Source organism: Thermobia domestica, chromosome 4 (assembly GCF_964235325.1).
Source record: "Thermobia domestica chromosome 4, izTheDome1.hap1.1, whole genome shotgun sequence".
Taxonomy (NCBI): Eukaryota; Metazoa; Arthropoda; class Insecta; order Zygentoma; family Lepismatidae; genus Thermobia; species Thermobia domestica.
The window spans coordinates 119,048,334-119,071,058 of record NC_137457.1 but is presented as its reverse complement, the minus strand read 5'-3'; the positions used below and the strand labels follow the sequence as shown (position 1 = coordinate 119,071,058).

The window sequence follows — 22,725 nt, the reverse complement described above, 5'->3', positions numbered from 1 at the left end:
AGCCCCCCCACACCATGTCCAATTCAATCACAAGTTGTCGCATTCGTTTGTGCATCGTTTGTACAGAAATGTGCAGGCGAAATGTTTGTTTGAACAAACTTAGGGGTGCCGCCAGAACGAAAACAAAGTGGGGAGCTGTCTGAGTGGTAGCCCCCCCACGATGTCCAATTGAATCACAAAGTATCGCAATCGTTTGTACATTGTTTGTACAGAAATATGCATGCCAAATTTTCGTTTGTACACTATTAGGGGCGACGCCAGAACGGAAACAAATTGGGGGCTGTCTAGCTGGTAGCCCCCCACCAACATCTCCTATTCAATCACAAATTATAGCAATCGTTTGTACTTCGTTTGTACAGAAACGTGAAGGCGAAATTTTTGTTTGTACACAATTAGGGGCGCCGCCAGAACAGAAAAAAATGGGGGCTGTCTAAGTGGTAGCCCCCCCACCATGCCCAATTCAATCACAAGTTGTCGCAGTCGTTTGTGCATCGTTTGTACAGAAATGTGCAGGCGAAATGTTTGTTTGATCAAACTTAGGGGCGCCGCCAGAACGAAAACAAAGTGGGGGCTGTCTAAGTGGTAGCCCCCCCCCATCATGTCCAATTGAATCACAAATTATCACAATCGTTTGTACATCGTTTGTACAGAAATGTGCAGGCAAAATGTATGTTCGTACACTATTAGGGGCGCCGCTAGAACGAAAACAAAGTGGGGGACTGTCTAACTAGTAGCCCCCCACCAACATGTTCTATTCTATCACAAATTATCGCAACCGTTTCTACTTCGTGTGTACAGTAATGTGCAGGCAAAAGTTTCGTTTGTACACAATTAGGTGCGCCGCCAGAACAGAAAAAAGGGGGCTGTCTAAGTGGTAGCCCCCCCACCATGTCCAATTCAATCACAAATTATCGCAATCGTTTGTACGTCGTTTGTACATAAATGTGCAGGCGAAATGTTTGTTTGTACACAATTAGGGACGCCGCCAGAACGAAAACAAAGTAGGGTGCTTTCTAAGTAATACCTCCCCACCATGTCCAATTGAATCACAAATTGTCGGAATCGTTTGTACTTCGTTTGTACAGAAACGAGCAGGCGAAATGTTTGTTTGTACACAATTAGGGGCGCCGCCAGAACGAAAACTAAGTGGGGCTGTCTAAGTGGTAGCCCCCGACCATGTCCAATTCAATCACAAATTGTCGCAATCGTTTGTACGTCGTTTTTACAGAAATGTTCAGGCAAAATTTTCGTTTGTACACAATTAGGGGCGCCGCCAGAACGAAAACAACCTTGGGGCTCTCTAAGTGGTAGCTTCCCACCAACATGTCCAATTGAATCACAAATTTTCGTAATCGTTTGTACATCGTTTGTACAGAAATATGCATGCGTAATTTTCGTTTGAACACAATTAATGGCGCCGCCAGAACGAAAACAAAGTGGGGCTGTCTAAATGGTAGCCCTCACCATATCCAATTCAATCACAAATTATATCAATCGCTTGTACATCATTTGCACAGAAATGTGCAGGCGAAATTTTCGTTTGTACTCTATTAGGGGCGCCGCCAGAACGAAAACAATGTGAGGGTTTGTATAAATGGTAGAAGCATTAAAAAAATTTGTCACATTTATGAGGTATTTTTCTAACAGGACTTTGTTCACACTATTGTGTGGTTTGGTTTGTTCACACTATCGTGTGATTCACTATATTGATCTTGTCCTAACGATGATGGAATTAAATGTTTTTTTTTGTTTTTTATATTTATATTTATACTTACAATCATTATTGCTGAGTTAGTTTTTCACTCCTCGGCTCTTATTATTAAACTTATTCATTATTTCTTACGCGAACTGAATCCTTATGAGAAAAATGTATTTTTTTCTTTCTATCTTGCGCAGAAACCGTTATTCTCATCTCGTACAGGAAATTGATAAGCGGAAGATATAACAAATTCACAAAGTAGACTGTTAAAGGGAAAATTATAACACAGTATTTTGTTTTATTTGATCATCTTCATTAAACTCATTTTGCAGAAACTATAGAATGCATGGTGAAGTATTTTGGTGCATTCAGCATTCTGATTTACGAGTAGAGTTGCTAACTGGCCGGTATTTGCTGTAATTTTGATTAAGGCCGGTGACCGGTACAAACTTCTTATTAGACCCCTTCTGACCGGCATTTTGGAATCTGCAATCCAGAATATAACATTGAACATCGAAATTTTTCAACAGTGCCTTTACAAACACAAATTTCCGTTGCATTATACATTATCGATATTTTTTTAACGTATGGCAGTTTTTTTTTTATTTATTTAACATAACAAATTTGATAACACTTATATTTTATTGTAAAAGAATTTTATTCATTTATTGAGAGTAGAAAATGACTTTTTAAAGCAATTTCCTTTGTTTGAAGTGAAGTTTATAGAATAAATTTCATTTTATGAATCAACTATTGTTACATAAAGATTAATATCCAGTATTATTCATCTGTTTCGATAATTTTAAACAAGTGGCAATTGCTGGTAAATACAATAACGACCAATACAGTCTTCTGTTTCTCATTTGTACAGAGAATTTTGAGGGTATGCCGGTAATTTTGTTTTGCTGAGTTGGCAACCTATTTACGAGGTTTTTTTTCTACTCTGCTACGTAGTGGCTCCGTACTGACACTCCGCATGCAAATAAGTATGTAAGGCTACCATACGCCCCGGTTTCTTAAAATTTGTCCCGGTGTGCAGAAATTTTCCTTCTTGTCCTGTTTTTTTCTTTATTATTATTATTAATTACATATCAAAATTTCTGAAAAGATAATAAAATCGACTTATTCCTTTTGCTTTCAATTCCGACAATACTATAGGAACAATTTCATTCTAATCTTTATTATTATTGCGATCGCTGCTTCCCCGGATATAACATGCAATGTTTAAATCCTCCTAAGTAGCACTCTTATCACTAAAAGTAAGAATGTATACCCCGAGGTGGCAACAAATTCTTGTGACGTTGCAGACCAGCCCCGAAAACACATTTTTTTTGTGCTTCAGAAAAACAATTATGTAAATTGCTTTCTTTTAGTTCGCATTTTAGGTTAACAAAAATAAATCAGCCTATTGAAATTTTGAAACAACTTCATAAATCTGGATATTTTTCTTTATAGACATGTAGAGCATGTAAAGGTGGTATGTGTAATAATATTGAAAATATAATTTTTGCCTAAATATTGTATGTTCACTGATTGAGCTTCTAGCTTCTATAATAATTTTTAGCACTGTTGATTAAGTATGGACAGTGGCGTATTTACGATTTTGTTTCGGGAGGGGCTTTGCTAACTTCCGGGGGTGCTTTGCCTGAAAATATGAAAATTCTGCAAGATATTTCATATATTTTACTATAGTAAGTAAGATTTCGGTGGGGGCTTGAGACCGGAAGCCCTCCCCCTAAATACGCCACTGAGTATGGACTATATTAATACATTATTTTAAGTTGTATAACTAGTGCGATACTGTAGTAAAATTCGAAAGATAAAATTAATACAAAATGCAATATTTACTACTAATTTGTAAGATGTCCCGTTTTTTCTGTTTTCAAAAAGTATGGTAGCCTTAAAGTATGCTAAACCATACAAAATAAATTGTACTGTAAATAGTACCCCTCTGATAGTGCTTTCAAACGGGTCGGGTTACGGGTCGGGTTGTCGGGTCGGGTCAGTCGGGTTAGCTCGTGTCGGGTCACTCGGGTCGGGTCGTCACATTCTTCACTTATTTTCTATACGGAATACTATAAAGAGCTTTGTTGTGGAATTCAATTCGAAGTTGGTGAATGAATGATAAATGTGACTAATTGAAGGTGAAATAGTAATAAAATTTTAATTTTACCCTATATTAACTAATTGGTATTGTAATTGTAATTAATATTACTACTGACTTTTTTCCTTTCTGCGTTTCTATGTCAAGTTAAATGTCACATTAAGTGAAATTGAAAGGAAATATCTAGTTAACGTCCCACGTTATGCACCAACGCTAAGAGAGACAGTGATGATGAGAAATAATTGAAGTGGTTGAATGAAGAAAGTGGGAGGAAATGGGAGAACACCGAGAAAACCCATGCACATGGGGTTTGTCCACCAGAAAACTTACTTGGTACGAGCTGGAATCAATACCCATGAACCTTCGGGTCAAACATCTGCCTTTGGGCAGGACACATTATTATTATTATTATTATTATTATTATTATTATTATTATTATTATTATTATTATTATTATTATTATTATAACTTTAAGAGTGCCCAAGAAAGTTCCGCCGCCTTTTCACCAACACCTTCGAACATTGGTATGTAACCTAAGACGTACCTGGAATATCAAAAATCGTCTCCATCAGCCTCGACGACCTTCTGAAAACGTTCTGGAAGGCCATGGATTCCATCGCAGTCGAACTTGGTGGGACGTGAAGTGAAGAAGGTATCAAGTGCATATTGAATCTCTACTAGCTGTTTGAATTGGCGTTCTCTAAGGTGATTGTCCAAGGAATGGAATAGGTGATAATCGGACGGTACAATGTCCGTGGAGTATGGCGGATCCAATAGTGTTTTCCATCCAAGGCGTAGAATGATGTACTGGGTCATTTTAGCCACGTGGGGCTTAGCGTTGCCTTGTAACAAGAGGACCCCTTTGCGATTCAGAACTGCTGGATCCAGACAGTACACAGTGACAGTACACAGTTGCATTGATGATCTGACCAGCTGGTAGCAGTTCCCGATGGACGATGCCTCGAGCAGTCCACAAAATGCACAGGAGAATCTTATTCTGGCATAGTGCTGGCTTGGGCTGTTTTTGAACCGGTTCATGGGATGCTAACCAACAATGACGGCGCCGTGGAGCTTCGTACAGGACTCACTTCCCATCACATGTCAACACCCTGTTCAGAAATTGCTCCTTCCTCAGACGAGACACCAAAGAAACACAGGTGTCTGCTCGCGTTGCTTTCTGGCTCCAAGTCAAATCATGTAGGACCTATCAACCCAACTTGCAGTTCTTCCCAAGTTGATGGTGGTGGTGCCGAATGGTTTCTCCACTTACACTGAAAGGTAGTACCAGTTCCTCACATGTCTGTCTTCGCCTCAATTGCTGCCCGAAGATCTTTATTTTGAACATCTGTTTGTCTTCCGGCACGTGGTGCGTCTTCGAGTGTTTCGTCACCGTCCTTAAACCGTCATACCACTGCACTCTCCGCGTAGTCACGACACCCTCACCAAAGGCCTGTCATATCTTCCGCTCCGCGGAGCAGCAATTTGAACTCGTACAGCAAACAAGCCCTTATGACGCTCTGTGAAGGACCCATGTTCACTCAGTCCTTACGCACGTTCACGGTGTATCTGAACAGTCACAACCAAGTAGTATGTTGGATATACTTACTAGTGTTGCTCACGAGACCTGGTTTGGGGCATTCTCGTTTCGAAAATGTGTCGTGAAGGTAGTCTCGTCTGGAAAAGTGCATATGTTTCTATTGAAAGAGCTCTGTCTCATCTCGTACCCTTTCATGAAAATTCTGTCTCGTCTCGTCTCGTCCAACAACTGACCTTCACCTTATATCCATTCGCATTCAACTCACGGTGTGAGGGCCAATTGAACACAGACCTCCACAAAGAGATAGAACTTTCTTGGTCACCTTCAGATTATTATTATTATTATTATTATTATTATTATTATTATTATTATTATTATTATTATTATTATTATTATTATTATTTCTGGCGTAGTGATTTGGCTTTCTCCGCAATAAAATACTTGCTAATTTTATATAACGTTGCAAATATCTTCTAGATAAATTAACCAAGAAAAAATAAAAGGTAATTCCCTACAGAATGATATTTCAGTGCAATTAGTTCCTTATGATTCTATCAGACAGCAACGCTGTTTTTAAATAGAAAAATCGGAATGTTAACGTGATGAAATTGTTGTTTGTTACACAGCAAAAAATATTAAAAGAAGTTCTATATACATTCCTTACTAGAAAATAATGTTGTCTTCAGAACTTTTATTCTTTTAGCCTTCAGAACTTGTCTTCAGAACTCAGTCAAATTTTATTTTGACTTTTGAACTTGATTGCCTAAATTTTAACCTTGGAAATTTGGATGTGGAGTAAAATAAAGAAGGTTAGCAGGGTAGAGAGGAAAACGAATTAGGAAATGCTGAAAAAATGCAAGAGACGAGAGCAATATTAGACGATATAAGGAAGCGAAAAATGGACGGATCACAAGTTTTGATCTTGCTAAGGGATTGCATTCTGAGGGATGTAGTAAAGGGGGTGATATCAGGAGAGCGAGAGTGTGTAAGAAGGTTGGAATTGATAGATTGTAATAAGGAGGGTGGTACTTTATGTTGGGTTGCGAGGCAGATATTAGCGGGAAATCGCAAAAATGGAAGCTTCTTACCTAATTCACGGAAACTGGCCTGTTTATTATTGGGAGAACACTGAGGAGGAGGAGGAGGATAATTATACTACAAGTAAAAAAAGCCGAAACAATGGTTTATGCATAAGAATTGATCAGCATTTTTTTTCTGGTGGCAGTTTTGTAAAGTTCTAGCTCTCTCAAACTGGTTAGATTGTAAGGTCAAGTCACTCGGGTCGGTTGTCGGGTTAAGTCACCTCGGGTTGGTTCACTCGGGTCACTTTGGGTCGGGCCAATCGGGTCAGCTCGGGTCGGGTTGTCGGGTCGGGTCAGTCAATTTGGGTCACAGGTGGGGTCGGGTCGGTCTTCAACACATATAATTTCCACGAAAATTACAATATACCACGGTTTATACCTCATTGGACTTCCAATAAAACGTTTTCAATGATGTGTACACCATGTCACCATTTTTGTATGAGGGAATGTCTAGAGGGATTTTGTGGGAATTTGATGGAGTGTAGATTCCTGTGTGTGTGTGTGTGTGTGTGTTTGTGTGTGTGTGTGTGTGTGTGTGTGTATGTATGTATGTATGTATGTGTGTGATACCTTACAGGATACAAGATGTCGAGGAAGTGTGTAAATAAACCGGACAATTTCTGTTATGTATGTGGGGAGCTGATATTTAAATCACAACGTCGATGTTTTACTCCACTTGTGAGGAAGTGTTATCAGTTATATTTTGGTTGCTGTGTAGGAGACCAGGATAAGAACTGGGTTCCTCACTACATTTGTTGTACTTGCGTGAAACGTCTGACTGGGTGGGCAAATGGTGGACGAAACATGAACTTCGCAGTACCGATGATCTGGAGGGAACCAAAAGATAATTCTTCAGACTGCTACTTTTGTATGACACAGATAAAAGAAATAAGCAGTAAATCTAACCACACAGTACAGTACCCTAATTTGCATCAGCAATTAGGCCAGTTCCACACAGTGCAGAATTACCTGTACCGGTACCTCCTCCTCATCTTACGGTAAATGAGGATTACGTACTTGAGGCAACTATTGAAGTTCCAAATGAAGATGATGATCCTACTTATGTATGAAGCACATCTACATTGGATTCCCATCTGATAACTCCGGGTGAACTAAATGACCTCATACGGGATTTAAAACTCTCCAATACACAGACAGAACTTCTTGATTCTAAACTTAAGGCTGGAATCTGCTCCATCATGACACTAAAGTGTGTATTTTTCGAAACCTTCATACAGAGTTTCAAAACTACTATTCTCAAGAAAATGATTTAGTGTATTGTAATAATGTCTGTGCTGTGATGGATAGACTTGGACATGCACATATAAGTACAGAGTGGAGATTGCTTATTGACTCTTTGAAAACTAGTTTTAAGGCTGTCCTTTTGCACAATAGCAACAAATTTCCTTCAGTGCCTTTGGCTTATGCAACTAATATGAAGAAAACCTATGAAAACATCGAAATAGTGTTAGAAAAAATTCAGTATGAGAAATACAAGTGGACCGTTTGCTGTGATTTACAAGTCATTTCTTTGTTAATGGGTTTGCAGCTTGGTTATACGAAATATTGTTGTTTCCTCTGCGAATGGGACAGCAGGAACAAAGCGGAACATTACATCAAGAAGGAATGGCCAACGCATGTATTAACTCCTGGACAGAAGAATGCTGTTTATTCCTCACTGGTGAGCCCTGATTAGATAATTCTACCTCCTCTTCACATAAAGTTGGGGCTCTTCAAAAACTTTGTTAGGACAATGGACAAAAGTAATGCAGGATCTTGTTACCTCAAGGAAAAAATTCCTCGGGTTAGTGACGCTAGGGATTTTTGTAGACCCCCAAATAAGATGTTTGATTCGTGACCAAAAATTTGAGGATCTCTTAACTCTGGTTGAGAAAGCAACTTGGTGTCCATTTAAATGTTTAACAGAAATTTTTTTAGGAAACAAGAAAGCCCCAAATTACCGTGAAATTGTGAGTGATTTCCGGCAATCATTCAATGAAATGGGTTGCAACATGTCCCTTAAAGTTCACTTTCTAGACTCCCAAATGCATTTCTTTCCTGAAAAGCTTGGTGCTGTTAGTGATGAGTATGGGGAACATATTCATCAGGACATTTCCTCCATGGAGAAGAGGTACCAGTGACAGTGTAGTTCAAAAATGCTAGCTGATTACTGTTGGACACTTAAAAGAGATGTTCCAGAAACCAAACACAGAAGAAAGTCGACAACTAAAACATATTAGTTGAGGTAAGTAAGTGTCCATTTATTAAGAAGATACCACTCACTTCTTTTGTATTATTTATTAAGTAGATATAAAATGGTGACACGGTGTATACATCATTGAAAATATGTTTTATTTCAAATCCAATAAGATATAAACCGTGCTTATATTGTAATTTTCGTGGAAGTTATATGTAATTTTATCTGCACTAATGAATATTGTAAAATGAACAGTACACATAGCATATTTTTTATATAAATATGTTTATTTCTCTAGATAGAATAATGCTATTCTTATGAAACTTAGAGGGCTTACTAAGTATAAATCAGGCTAACATACAATATAATTTGTGCGTTTATATACCTAAGGTACCAAAGCTACAAGTATGAAAATGGTTTTAAAAAAAGAAAAAAAGAAAAAGAACAGAAATTTGAGGGGAAATTTTCCGAAAACACCTCTGTCACGGGAAAACTAAGGGTGATGGAGAAAACCTGATTGCAGATTCGAATTCTACGTGAAAAGTTCTATTAGAATCAGGGATTTCCTTCCGTGTGCCAGAGAAAAAGAATTTATTTTTTCAACTAGTGCAATAGGAACCATTTTCAAACTCATCAACCGTTATTCAAACCAGTTAATGTTGATCGCAGATATTAAAAATACTCACATCCGTATATTATTTAATACAAACGAAAATTTTACCTGCACATTTCTGCACAAACGATGTATAAACGATCGCGACAATTTGTGGTTCAATCGAACATGGTGGGGCTAGCACTTAGACAACTCCCCTTTTTTTTCGTTCTGTCCACGCATCTGATAGCTTAGAAAAAAAATTTCGCCTGCGCATTACTGCTCAAACGATGTGCAGACAATTGAGATGATTTTCTATTGAATCGGACGTAGGGGGTGCTACCAATTAGGTAGCCTATAGTTTGTTATCGTTTTGGCGCGCCCGCAATTGTGTACAAATGAAAATTTCGCCTGCAAATTTCTGTACAAAACCGTAACAAACAAGTGCGACAGTTTGTGGTTGAATTCGACATGGTGGGAGGCCTATCAATTAGAGAGCCCATAGTTTGTTATCGCTTTGGCGGGGCCACATTTATGTGCAAACGAAAATTTCAGCTGCACATTTATGTACAAAGGCGTAGAAACAAGTGCGACAGTTTGTGGTTGAATTGAACATGGTGGGAGGGCTAACATTTAGACAGCCCCCACTTTGTTTTCGTTCTGGCGGCGCCCCTAATTTTGTACAAACGAAAATCTCGCCTGCGCATTTCTTTATAACTATATTCAAACGATTGCGACAATTTGTGATTCAATTGCACATGGTGGGAGGGCTACCATTTAGACAGCCCCCCCTTTGTTTTCGTTCTGGCGGCGCCCTTAATTATGTACAAACAATAATTTAGCCTGCACATTTCTGTACAAACGATATAGAAACGATTGTGACAATTTGTGATTGAATTGGACATGGTGGGGGGCTACCACTTAGACAGCCCCCCTTTGTTTTCGTTCTGAGCTCGCCCGTAATTGTGTACAAACGAAAATTTTGCCTGCATATTTCTGTACAAACGATGTACAAACGATTGCGACAATTTGTGATTGAATTGAACATAGTGATTGGGCTATCACTTAGAAAGCCCCCCACTTTGTTTTCGCCCTGGCGGCGCCCCTAATAGTGTAGGAACGAAAATTTGGCCTGCACATTTCTGTACAAACAATGTACAAACGATTGCGATACTTTGTGATGCAATTGGACATCGTGGGGGGAGCTACCACTCAGACAGCTCCCCACTTTGTTTTCGTTCTGGCGGCGCCCCTAAGTTTGTTCAAACAAACATTTCGCCTGCACATTTCTGTACAAACGATGCACAAACGAATGCGACAACTTGTGATTGAATTGGACATGGTGGGGGGCTACCACTTAGACAGCCCCCATTTTTTTCTGTTCTGGCTGCGCCCTTAATTATGTACAAACGAAAATTTCGCGTGCACATTTCTGTACAAACGAAGTACAAACGATTGCGACAATTTGTGATTGAATAGGACATGGTCGGGGGCTATCACTTAGACAGCCCCCAATTTTTTTCGTTCTGGCGGCGCCCCTAATTGCGTGCGAACATACATTTTGCCTGCACATTTCTGTACAAACGAAGTACAAACAATTGCGACAATTTGTGATTCAATTGGACATGGTGGGGGGCTACCACTTAGACAGCCCCCATTTTTTCTGTTCTGGCGGCGCCCCTAATTGTGTACAAACGAAAATTTCGCCTGCGCATTTCTTTATAACTATATTCAAACGATTGCGACAATTTGTGATTCAATTGCACATGGTGGGAGGGGCTACCACTTAGGCATCCCCGACTTTGTTTTCGTTCTGGCGGCGCCCTTAATTGTGTACAAACGAAACTTTAGCCTTCACATTTCTGTAGAAACGATGTAGGAACGATTGCGACAATTTGTCATTGAATTGGACATGGTGGGGGTATCACTTAGACAGCCCCACTTTGTTTTCGTTCTGGCGGCGCCCCTAATTGTGTAAAACAAAAATTTCGCCTGCACATTTCTGTACAAACGATGTACAAAACGATTGCGACAATTTGTGATTGAAGTGGAAAAGGGGGGTGGGGGCTACCATTTGGACAGCCCCCACTTTGGTTTCGTTCTGACGGCGCCCCTAATTGTGTACAAACGAAAGTTTCGCCTTCACATTTCTGTAGAAACGATGTACAAATGATTGCGACAATTTGTGCTTGAATAGGACTTGTTGGTGGGAGGCTACCATTTAGACAGCCCCCACTTTGTTTTCGTTCTGACGGCGCCCCTCATTGTGTACAAACGAAAATTTCACCTTCACATTTCTGTAGAAACGATGTACAAATGATTGCCACAATTTGTGCTTGAATAGGACATGTTGTTGGGGGGCTACCATTTAGACAGCCCCCACTTTGTTTTCGTTCTGACGCCGCCCTTAATTGTGTACAAACGAAAATTTCGCCTGCACATTTGTGTACAAACGATTGAGACCATTTCCGATTGAGTCTGATAAGGGGGGGGGCTGTCTAAATGGACGTCTCCTTTTCACCTCTACTGTAATTAAATTCTTCCTCGAGAAAATCTGTAATCAACACTGTCAGTAGCTACGTCCTCGACTAATATACCTTAACAAGAACAGCTTTATTTTCGTATATTTTTCAACAGTTAACCAAATTAAAACTATCGCAAACAAGAATATGTAGTCAACTTCTTAAATACTTCGCTCGCCGAAACCCGTTCAGCGCGTGCAACAAGCAAAAACAACATGTTTGGCGTCTCACAAATGGAAAAGGGGGAAAAAGGAGAATGAAAAGCAGCACGGCAGTGCCTTATCGCAGTCAGAGCTGACAACATAGTTTCGGTCGTCACTAACGCGAATAGACCTACTAGCGGTGTACAAGAGTTATACAGTTACAATATACGTCGTGCAACAGTAGCGCTACAGGCGGAATGTGCACGAACTACAAATGAATATGTTCCCTTACAAGCATCAGTCACTGTTGCACCCTCTTTACATTCTACACATCCTTTTTTCTCCCACTTTTTGACCTTGACAAGCAGAAGTACCAGGCTTTCCGAGTTCACAACCATAAACTGTTGGTGTACAGAGTACGTTTTCAGTTCTTCGAAAGACTGTGCGCGCGAAGAACAAGGGTGATTATCGGGCTACCGTATACGGAAGTCAGTAACACCCGGTTGCAATAATAAATGTAAAATACAAATATAGAGCCTTTCAATGCCGTGAGGATGAATATGTATATATATATATATATATATATATATATATATATATATATATATATATATATAAAGAGAGAGAGAGAATGAGAGGCGGATCCAAGGGTGCTATAGCCCCCCCTTGAATCCCGAATTTACAGTGGATAGAATGCCACTTGGTTACAGAAGGTCACTGGACAATATGAAAACTAGATAGCCTTTAGCCTCCCCTTTACCACATCCTGGATCCGCGCTATATATATATATATATATATATATATATATATATATATATATATATATATATATATAGTGTCATTGGCACCATTTTAAGCACCCCCAGTACTTTTGGCAATTATTATTTAACACAGAAGGTTAGCGAAGATACAATTCTAAAGTAAGATTTAAGTAGGGTGCTTTGCACATAGGCTTTTATGACATTTAAAATCAAATAGGTACGAAACTTAGGTTGCGTTGCTTCAACTACCCCAGTTTCAACTACTTTTTACAAAATTTTCTACATAACAATACCGCAGCCCTTTACATAGAATTACTAATAACTTTGTCGTGAACCTGTTTGCAACCAAATAAGTAATTACAAACTGTTTTCCCCAATATCTAAAGCACAGGCTACAGTTATAACATTTTTCCAAAATCTAATGCAAAGGTAACAGTTACATTTCTCGAACTCTCCATGGTCCAAAGAGATAATTACTACACATTCTAACGTCTAGGAAACTTTCAGTCTTTTTCCAATATGCAAAAGTACAACTTATGGTTACAATATCTTTTCCATATCTAAAGCACAGGTTACAGTTGCAACATCTTTTCCATATCTAAAGCAAAAGTTCAGGTACAACATATTTTCTATATCTAAAGCAGCACAAGTTACAGTTACAATATCTTTTCCATATCTAAAGCACAATTTAGGTTTTCCATATCTAAAACGCAAGTTACAGCTACAACATATTTTCAATATCTAAAGCACAATTTACAGTTACAATATTTTTCGAACAACCAATAGTCTAAGGAAGTAATTCCTTGATTTACAAACTTATCCCATATATAAAGCGTCGGTTAGAGATATAACGTTATTCGAATCCATAGACCAAACAGATGATTACTATACTTCCAATATCTAAAGCACAGGCTAGTTAAACAATTTTTCCAGTATACAACATTCTTCCTTGGTTAAAGCAGTTGCAACATTCTTCCAATAACTAAACTATAGTTACAACATTTTCTTCCCAATTGTTTGCAGCCTTTTCATTCCTCTAATTCTTTTCCATTTTTTATTTTTGTTATATAATACATGGGAGAGAATAATGTAATTTCAACTACCAATTATACAATTACGCAATTACTAGGGAATGTATGTAAACGAACTGACGAGCCTTTTAGTTTGTGGCTTTTAACAGAGAACTTACACCAGAACAATCTACTAACAAACATTGGAGATTTAGACTATACAGAAGGACAGGATAGATTAGATCGCTTAAGAGAGATTACAGAACCATTTTGCGACAATATAATGGTTGTTAACATTACGGATTTCCAACATTGTGAGGGTAGGTCAAGTGGCCAATTCTTATTAAAAAAAGAGGCATGTGGTTCCTTTAATTACTTTCTCCGTTCTATATTTTCGAATTGGGTTGTAGCAAAGCATGGTGTTAAGGCCGAATTACCTTTTCTTTTAGATTCCAAAACAAAACGAGAAAAGGGAGTAAACCAAATAATACAGAAAGACAGGAAAGAAAGAGACAGGAAATATAAAAGACCAGTAGCTGTCCGTTACAAAATTGAGATCGTTGATCTCTCGTTATCTACACTTTTGGAACACTTACCAGACATTTTAACAGAGCTAGAGAAGGAACATTACTTTGTTGGATTTTGATATTACACAAAACTTTGCAGGCGTTTTTAATAAACAAGAAGTAATCCAATACTTATTCGACAATTATCATTTTTGTATGGAAGACAACGTGAGAGAATATTTAAGGGATTTAGAAGAAGAAGACAGAAACAAATATTTGTCCAACTTAAAGGTAGGATGTGAAAACGATAAGACGGTTGGCAAGGATTATCTTCATTACAATTCTAAGAACTCCTCCGTAAAGATCTACAACAAGTCCATATGCCAAATTACATGTCCTGGAGTTACTAAGCTGCTCGGTAATCAAGTAATAGACTACTAGTTATGTCCCGATAAAAGACTTAGAGAAACATTTTCTTCTACATTGGCAAAAGAATATGACATAACTAGAAGCTACAATTTTTAATTATTACGACGAACAGTATTCTTGCGACAAGACCTTTGACCATGTAACCGACTGTTTAAAGTTAACAAGAAGAAGTAAAAGATATTTCCAAGAGGCTCCCTTCTATTAGGTACCAATTCAAAATATGTGGACTAGACTATGCAATTCTTTGCTAAATAGTTGTTTCTTTGTTAATAGAGAAGAAAGACTTTTGCATTATGCGTTTTGGGGGAATATGCATACAACTAAGCTAACAGGAATACCTGTAAAATTACCAGAATACCAACAGAAGCAGGACAAATTGACTTCTTACGCTCTTTCTGCACTCCCTTTTAATCCCTTACTCGTTAAATATATGGAAGTAATTCCAGAGCCAGAAAATACAGCAGAAGTTTCTATAATACAAAAATGTTACTTGAAGCAAGGGAAGACATACTTTTCCAACACTAACACTCCTTTCTCTGTTATTCCTGCCGACATCGATATCGAAGAAGCTGGCTTAGTAACAACAGGGAATCTAATTCTAGAAGTAAGCGGAATAAGAATCAACATTTCCCACGCTCTTAAACCATATCATCTTCGTCAAATTGAACCGATTAGTAATGTTTACTTAAAGTACGGTTTACTTAAAGAGGGAAGCAGTGTTATTAGAATTACAGGATGGAAGAAATTCTCTGGATTATGCCACCAAGTTACAACATTTAAGAGAAGAATACTCTAGTACATTGGAGAAGAACGCATTACGGGAGGAAAGGGAACAAGAACTAATGTCTTTGTTTAGTCGACGTTGGCAAGATTTGCATTTAGAAGCTACTTACAACCTACATGCATTTCTAGTTAACGATAGGAGTAAATTTACTTTTGTTGGTGTTATTGTGGAGTTGGATGGTTTTAAGTCTGTTTGATACATTAAGGGATTATTTGAAATGCATCTGGTGAATCTTTACAAGTACAATAAGAACGAATTGCGGGGCGATGGTTTTTGTTTGTTACCTTATAACGAGATGGAAATTGTGACTTTCCAAGCGAGAAACCTTTTGCAGTTCTTAAAACGAGTGACGTAGAAAGCTATATGGGCCATACTTTTCCAAAAGTTATTAGTTTACGAGTTGACAAACTATAAGGAAAAATACATTCATTACACACAAGAGATTTCGGACCAAGCTGATGCAGTTAAAAAGGAGGATATTCCAGGATCTGTAAAGAATTTGAAGAGTTGGTTTCTAGCACAGAACCGCTTGTGACCGCTTTAAAGATTGTACAATATAGAAATACGGAAACATACATTCCAAAATTCGAGAACATCCAGGATTTGTTTGTTTTTAATTATTGGTTGCAAAAGGAGATTAAGGGCAGAGGTTTGAATTTAGCAATTAAGTTTAGAATTAAGTAGGACAGAACTAAGTCGACGCCAGCTAAGGAGAGAGAGAGATTAGTGTTTTGTATGTAATTTGCTTGTTGCGTTTTAGTTTTAGTGCTTTTATAGTTAGTGTTTATATAGGCCAATATATATATATATATATATATATATATGTGTGTGTGTGTGTGTGAGAGAGAGAGAGAGAGTATTTTTTTTGTTTGTGTGGCTGAGTGTGTAATTGGACAGTAATTGCAATTCCATGTGTAGTTTTTCAACTATTGTTCTATAAATACTTGGTTTAATTATCATATTAATTCTGATGTTTGCATTATCAGGTGGGAGCAAGGGATGATTATCCTTAACTTCACCATGTAAAATAAGACCAAAATAAATAAACAATCTACCGGAGAAGAATCTAGATGTTCCCATGCACAATCAAAGTCAAGAAGGCTATGGTTTAGTTTTCGTTAAAGACATCTACGTTAAGCACTGTTTGATTACTGATTCTCAATTATAAACCTTCAGTAATAACTTTCAATCGCTGCAACATGCCTCAATGATCGTTGGAAAACCTTAAGATGATAAAAAATTGAAACTTGGGATCAACTGATTTCTACATGAAAGGCTAGTACTACTACTCTCACAGTCATCATCCATGATTTTTTTCTATAACCTAACCGGGGAATTGGAATAAAAACTTAAATCTAATTATTTTGAATTAATTGTCCCATTTACAGACATTTTGATTATGTATTTTTATAAAATCAGTAAATGCATTATTTCGCCTACACAAATCATTATGGCTATTAAGCTACTACCGCAAAGTGGAACTACGTTACAATTTTAAAATCTACGACTCATCCCCTTCCAAAAGGATGATGAAGTCTGTCATTTAAACCCATTTTACGTCATGCCGTATTGCGATGTCGACGTAATAAACTGCTGACAGTTGATTGCAACTTATCTGGAGAAACCATTTGTGTAGCTCGTGAGTTTCAGTCACACTTATTTGCAGGAATACCTTGACTCATTTCTATTATTTAGTCTAACTCGACGTCAATTCGCGACAGTTGTCCTTTAAAGTGTCAGTGTTTATGTAGTGTGAAACTATTTTATAGGCTAATCTTTACTGCAGTCACAATTCTTGCTAGCCGCGTATTATTGATTCATATCTTATGTCCACAGACGGAAATATTTAAGATAAAATCCCCAGTAAAAGTAAGGTTAGGGTTTTGGTAAGTTTAGGGTGAAGTTGGTCAACTAAATTACAGGAAGTATTCCAGAATTCGGTCCACCTATGCACCACATACCAAGTACAGAAGGTAAGAATTGTTTATTTCTTTCCACTACAATTGCTAAGTAAACTTACACACGCAGTGATAACTCTTTTCTGCTAACAAAATGATATTAAGATATTTGATACGCTATAACACTGACTTGGCAGTTATCTTGAATACCTCGATCTTGGATATAGCGTAAGGTATTGAAATGAGAAGCGGGATGTGTGATATATCAATGTATGTTAAAATGCAAAAGGAAAACCAATTATGTAAGCGCGAAAAACATATCTATAAAGGTGTGGACGGGACGAAGTGTGGAAAACTTGGGTAAAACAAACGTGTTGTCGAAGGATAGAATAATAGGGAAACACCTCACGACAAGAGTACACTACAAGTAACTGCAACAGTGTCCGTGCATGAAAGTGCATCCGCCTTGACAGATTATTCTTTTCTAGTATATTGGGATTCGGTTTGGAACGGTGGAAACCACAGTTGCAACCCGTGATACGAGCGCTCGTTTGGCGGCTACCTAAACTACAGAGGATTATTTCTTCTGGAACAGCAAATTCGGCAGCTCGCTTCGGAGTGTAGGAAATATCATCTTGGATGAGTGATCGAGATTACGAGCTACCTGGGATTGAAGCCCACTCCTGGACAACGTTTTATATGTTTTTTGTTCAAGTTTCTTGGTGTTTCGTGTAACTCAAAGGACATTTTGGGCCACGTTTGTTTAAGCAATAATATCTGAAGCAAAGTGTGCACGGGTGAGAAAGCCTAGCTTACATTTCCTACCTTACATTTCTTTACGAATGCCTCTTTTCGTTTGCGCGGTTTTCTACACTATTTCAGGATTGTCCCAAACAGTCACAATATCAGAGAAAGGCAGCGTTCTGCATTGACTCGATTTGTTCCATGAGTTGTTGCAGTTCCCCACTAGAAGGTTAGTTTACCACAAAATAAAACGACTCGAATTGTGTCTACTGGTTTCGAGAGTCTCATCCACATTCACATTTGTTACAACGTGGTTGTTCAAAATCTCAAGCATGTGTTCAGTTGCTTGTCGTTCGTCCACTGTAGGTTCTGTCGATTGTACGTATACTTGTTTTGGATGTACACTTCGCATCAGTAACACCAGATTGAGAGGTTGCGCCATTGCAGCTCTGCATCGGTGTTTGTAGATGAACGATACTGCGGACACATTCAGTATTAGAATATTGCGCATTTTGGCTCGCGTATGCCACAAACACACTACCACTTTTCACTGGCTGGCCCCTGCTGTCACGTTCACATCGTTTCATATGTGTTAATGAAACCAGTAGACACAATTCGAGTCGTCTCATTGTGTGGTTAACTAGCCTTTTAGTGGGAGACTGCACCAACTGATGGAATTCATCACGTCAATGCAGAATGATGGCTTTCCCTAATATTGTGACAATTTGGGGCTGTCGAGAAACAGTGTAGCACACCGCGCAAAGAAAAAAGAAATATTCGTAAAGAAATGTAAGCTAGGACATTGCTGGGCTTTCTCATTCATACACACTTTGCTTCAAGTAGTGTTGTTTAAAAATATGTGGGCCGAAATGACCTTTGTTTACACGAAACAAAGCGAAAATTGAGCAAAACGTTGCCAAATTACTGTTTCATAAGAGATAGTCCTTTGTAGTTTATGTTGTCTCCAAACGAGTTCTCGTATCGCGGGTTGTAACTGTGGTTCTCACTGTCCCAAAAAGAATCCCAATATCCTCGAAAGGCATAATCTGTCAAGGCGGATGCACTTTCATGCACACGCACTTGCAGTAAGTGGTCACGTGTCAATGTAGCGTGAGTCTTGTCCTATTATTCTGTACTTCGACAACACGTTTGTTTTACCCGAGTCTTCCACACTTCGTCCCGTCCACACGATTACAGATATGTTTTTCGCGGTTACATCATTGGTTTTCCTTTTGCATTTTACCTTACATTGATATATCACGCATCCAGCTTCTCATTTCAATACCTTACGCTATATCCAAGATTGTGGTATTCAAGACGGCTGTCAAGTTATAGCATATCAAATATATGTATTATAGCATATCAAATATATTGATTTCATTTTGGTGCTGCCCAACCTTTCGGTTTTCGACCTAAATGTGTATCTTACGACGTTTACCTTATATCATATTGTCGCGTGGTGCGTTATGTTGCGGAGCATATCTCCGGTGTTTGTGGGTATGGGCAGCTAAAATTTGGCATTTTTCTTCTTTTTTATTATGTGCCATCTGGGCGAAGTTTGAGTCGGATCTGATACTGCCTCGTTGTGTACGTTGCTTGTGAGTACCAAAATATTACACATATTTGGTTTATTACAATCACCAATAGAGCATAAATAACATCACATTTTGTCTTCTAATTCTTAACAGTTACTCTTAAACTGAAACCATAAAAATACATACTGATTTGCGCGGTGCAGTTTCCAGTATGTCGTTCTCTTTAATAAACAGTATCTGATTTTCACTTCAGTATCATCCAGCTATAAAACAAAATAATATAACAAAATACGCCATTGGATTCCATATTCTGAAGTTGCGCGAACATTGAAACAGGAACACTGCACTTCCCACGGTAAAAGAAAATGGCATTGTTAAAAATCATTCTATGTACTCACCCACTAAACTTACACCTTGGAATTCCTCATCTGCAACGGTAGCTGAAACAAGTGAAGTTTTATAGCCGATTACAGCCCACTTGAGAAATCTCTTTAAACAAGCAATTCATTCTCAAAGTTAAAAGGCTTACATATTTTTATCGTCATACTAAGTAAAACAGAATAAATAAAATTAAGGAATAAAATTAGCAAGACTATTTAACACAACGTGAATGACAGTTTTCACGATTCCGAAGATAACAGAGAATTCGAATTCGATTTCCTTATTTCGAACAGATTTGCAGAGAAAAATAACTTTACTTGAAGTAATTACCACTACTTGCATTTTTAAATTCTACATCGAAGAACTTCCACTACTAAAATATTAAACTCTACTCCAAAAAATATACCATGATTAAGATTTTACATTATTCTGTAAAAAAATCTACAATGGAAAAGTTTAAAAATCACTGTGTTTTAAAATCTCAGAATTTCACGCTGAAAAAATGTTGCCTTAAATTTACTATTTTAAAGAAATATTATTTTAAATATAATCATACACTTGTGCCTGATATTTGTGCTACTACTCGTAAAACAGAATAGCGATGAAAACGAAAATAAATCTTAATTGAAGACCTGAATTGCAAAACATTTCAAGTGCACTCTTTGTCCTAGTATTTTGTAATTATTTTCGCTTTTTGTGTTAGTATCTATGTTTTAAGCACCATTTACATGCATAATACGTAAGTCCACATTAAAACTTTAAAAACAGTTCAAAATAATTTCAGCCAAAGAGAATAATATGCTAAGTATAATTTTCTTGTTTTTTCTTCTAAAATGACTATGGTTTTCAGGAAAATTTATTTACAATGTAAATTATCTAAGTACCTATTCTTACGGCCAGAACAAATATTTACTCATCATTTATAGCAAAAGAAGGATCACTTTCGAGTTAATCAGGTCACCAATTATTGGAGTAAGACAAAACTATCGGCGAAGAATTCATAACCTAGCGGAAGACGGCATTGATAGAAAGTAGGGGACACATGTATGTTCTGCAGACACTTTTCCCCCTCCACCCCCTAACTGTCAAAAAAAATTATGAAGCCACCACTGACCATTGCACTTTAACACAGAGGTACACCAAAAATGAGATTAAATATTCTTTTATGACATTTAAAATCATAAAAACTTACATCTAAAATATTACAATGGAATCCTACACAAAATATATTTATTGCATCTGAAGCTCCAGTCTATAAGCTTTCATTTGACATTTGAATCGTGAAAATCAATTAATAATTAGCTTTAAAAACTCAATGAGAAGGAATACATACAACTCCGGAATAGGTGATCTGTCACTGATTCAATTGAACGATTCCAGTACCAGCACAGGACCTTCCAATCCGATTCTCTTTCCTTCTGCTCACACCAACATACATATATACACATTAGCCTCTCTTCCTTCAACAGAACTTTTAGCTAGCAACTGTAAGAGGGCGCTCTATGTGACGTAGTCTCCTCGAAGGAGAATACATCATACATGACGTCATCGAATCCGTGACGTAGACTCCTTCGGGGAGAATACATCATACAAGACGTCATTAATAAGTGACGAAATATCTCTCGAGTCTCTTTCTCTCTTTCCTTCCCATCAACACTCAGCGATACCAGAATATCAGAACTAAATCCTAAGATGCAAGACAAAAGAAAAATGTCAGTGTATCCAACTCAATATTTTTTCGGAACGTTCCAGGATTTTAATTTTTCAAGATATCGCTTTAAAACATATCGGGATGAATTCACCCCATTACTAATAAATATGATAATTGTTAAAAATGAGTTGGTAACACTGACAGTCTCACCCCCAAATAACGTTAACATTCAATAGCTCGGTCCCTAATTAACCGATTTCAAAAATTTAAACGGCAAATGAATACTAATAACATAACCAATTTTATAAAATGCATAAATGGTTGCATAACCCACAGGATATTTTCCCCTTTTTCAATATTTCTACAAAATTTCATCAAATCGAAAAACTAAAAAATACTACCATAATCACACTAAAATTCTAAGACTTTTTTAAAGAATAAGATTTTCCCGAAAACTCAAAAATAAACCCGTAAAATATTCCCGAAATTTCGAATTTGCTATAACATCAAATATCAACCGATTTTCAAAAATTCAAACGACAATCGATAGAGAAATAAATTGGCTATCATTTAAATGTTTTATAAATTGCACAACTCTAACGATATAATTACAAAAAAATCAAATAAATCTCATTTATACATGTATCTTTAAAATTCAAACGGCATTGTGTTCTGTATATCCAAAGGTCTTAGTTTTTCTAGACTTGATACTATAAAAACACTTATACACTTAAAACATACTTAAAATTACAAGTTCGGATACTGATAATGGAATCTTCTGCTAACCTCGTTCTCAATAGGAAACAATGACTTCTTAAACTCTGTGCACTGATCATAATTCAAGCTGAATAGACAGCCGTCAATATCAAAAACAACTTGAACTTCAGTCTGCACATTTTTCACAATTACATTGAAATTATTGGTAAGTATAAATTTCTTTTGAGGATCCATTCTATCCACTCCATTTTTACTTCTGACGACATATTTTTGTTCATTTTTTTATTCTTTGGATTCACAAAACCGATCATCATTTTGAAATTTACATACAGAACTCAACAGTTGGATAATTATCTTTTAAACCAGTGTATTTAATTTTTATTCAATCTTTAACGACCTCATCAATCATTTTTTCTGTTAAGTGTTTTGTAA

General features: G+C 37.4%; 1 long non-coding RNA gene across 1 annotated transcript in view; it reads right to left on the bottom strand.

The window, feature by feature from the left end:
• The window catches only part of LOC145683351 (uncharacterized), a 321,416-nt gene that overhangs the window by 27,824 nt on the left and 270,867 nt on the right, over positions 1–22,725 (bottom strand). The window contains exon 3 of the long non-coding RNA XR_014131058.1: positions 19,943–19,984. This is a non-coding gene — a long non-coding RNA (uncharacterized LOC145683351). The remainder of the gene's footprint in view (positions 1–19,942; positions 19,985–22,725) is intronic.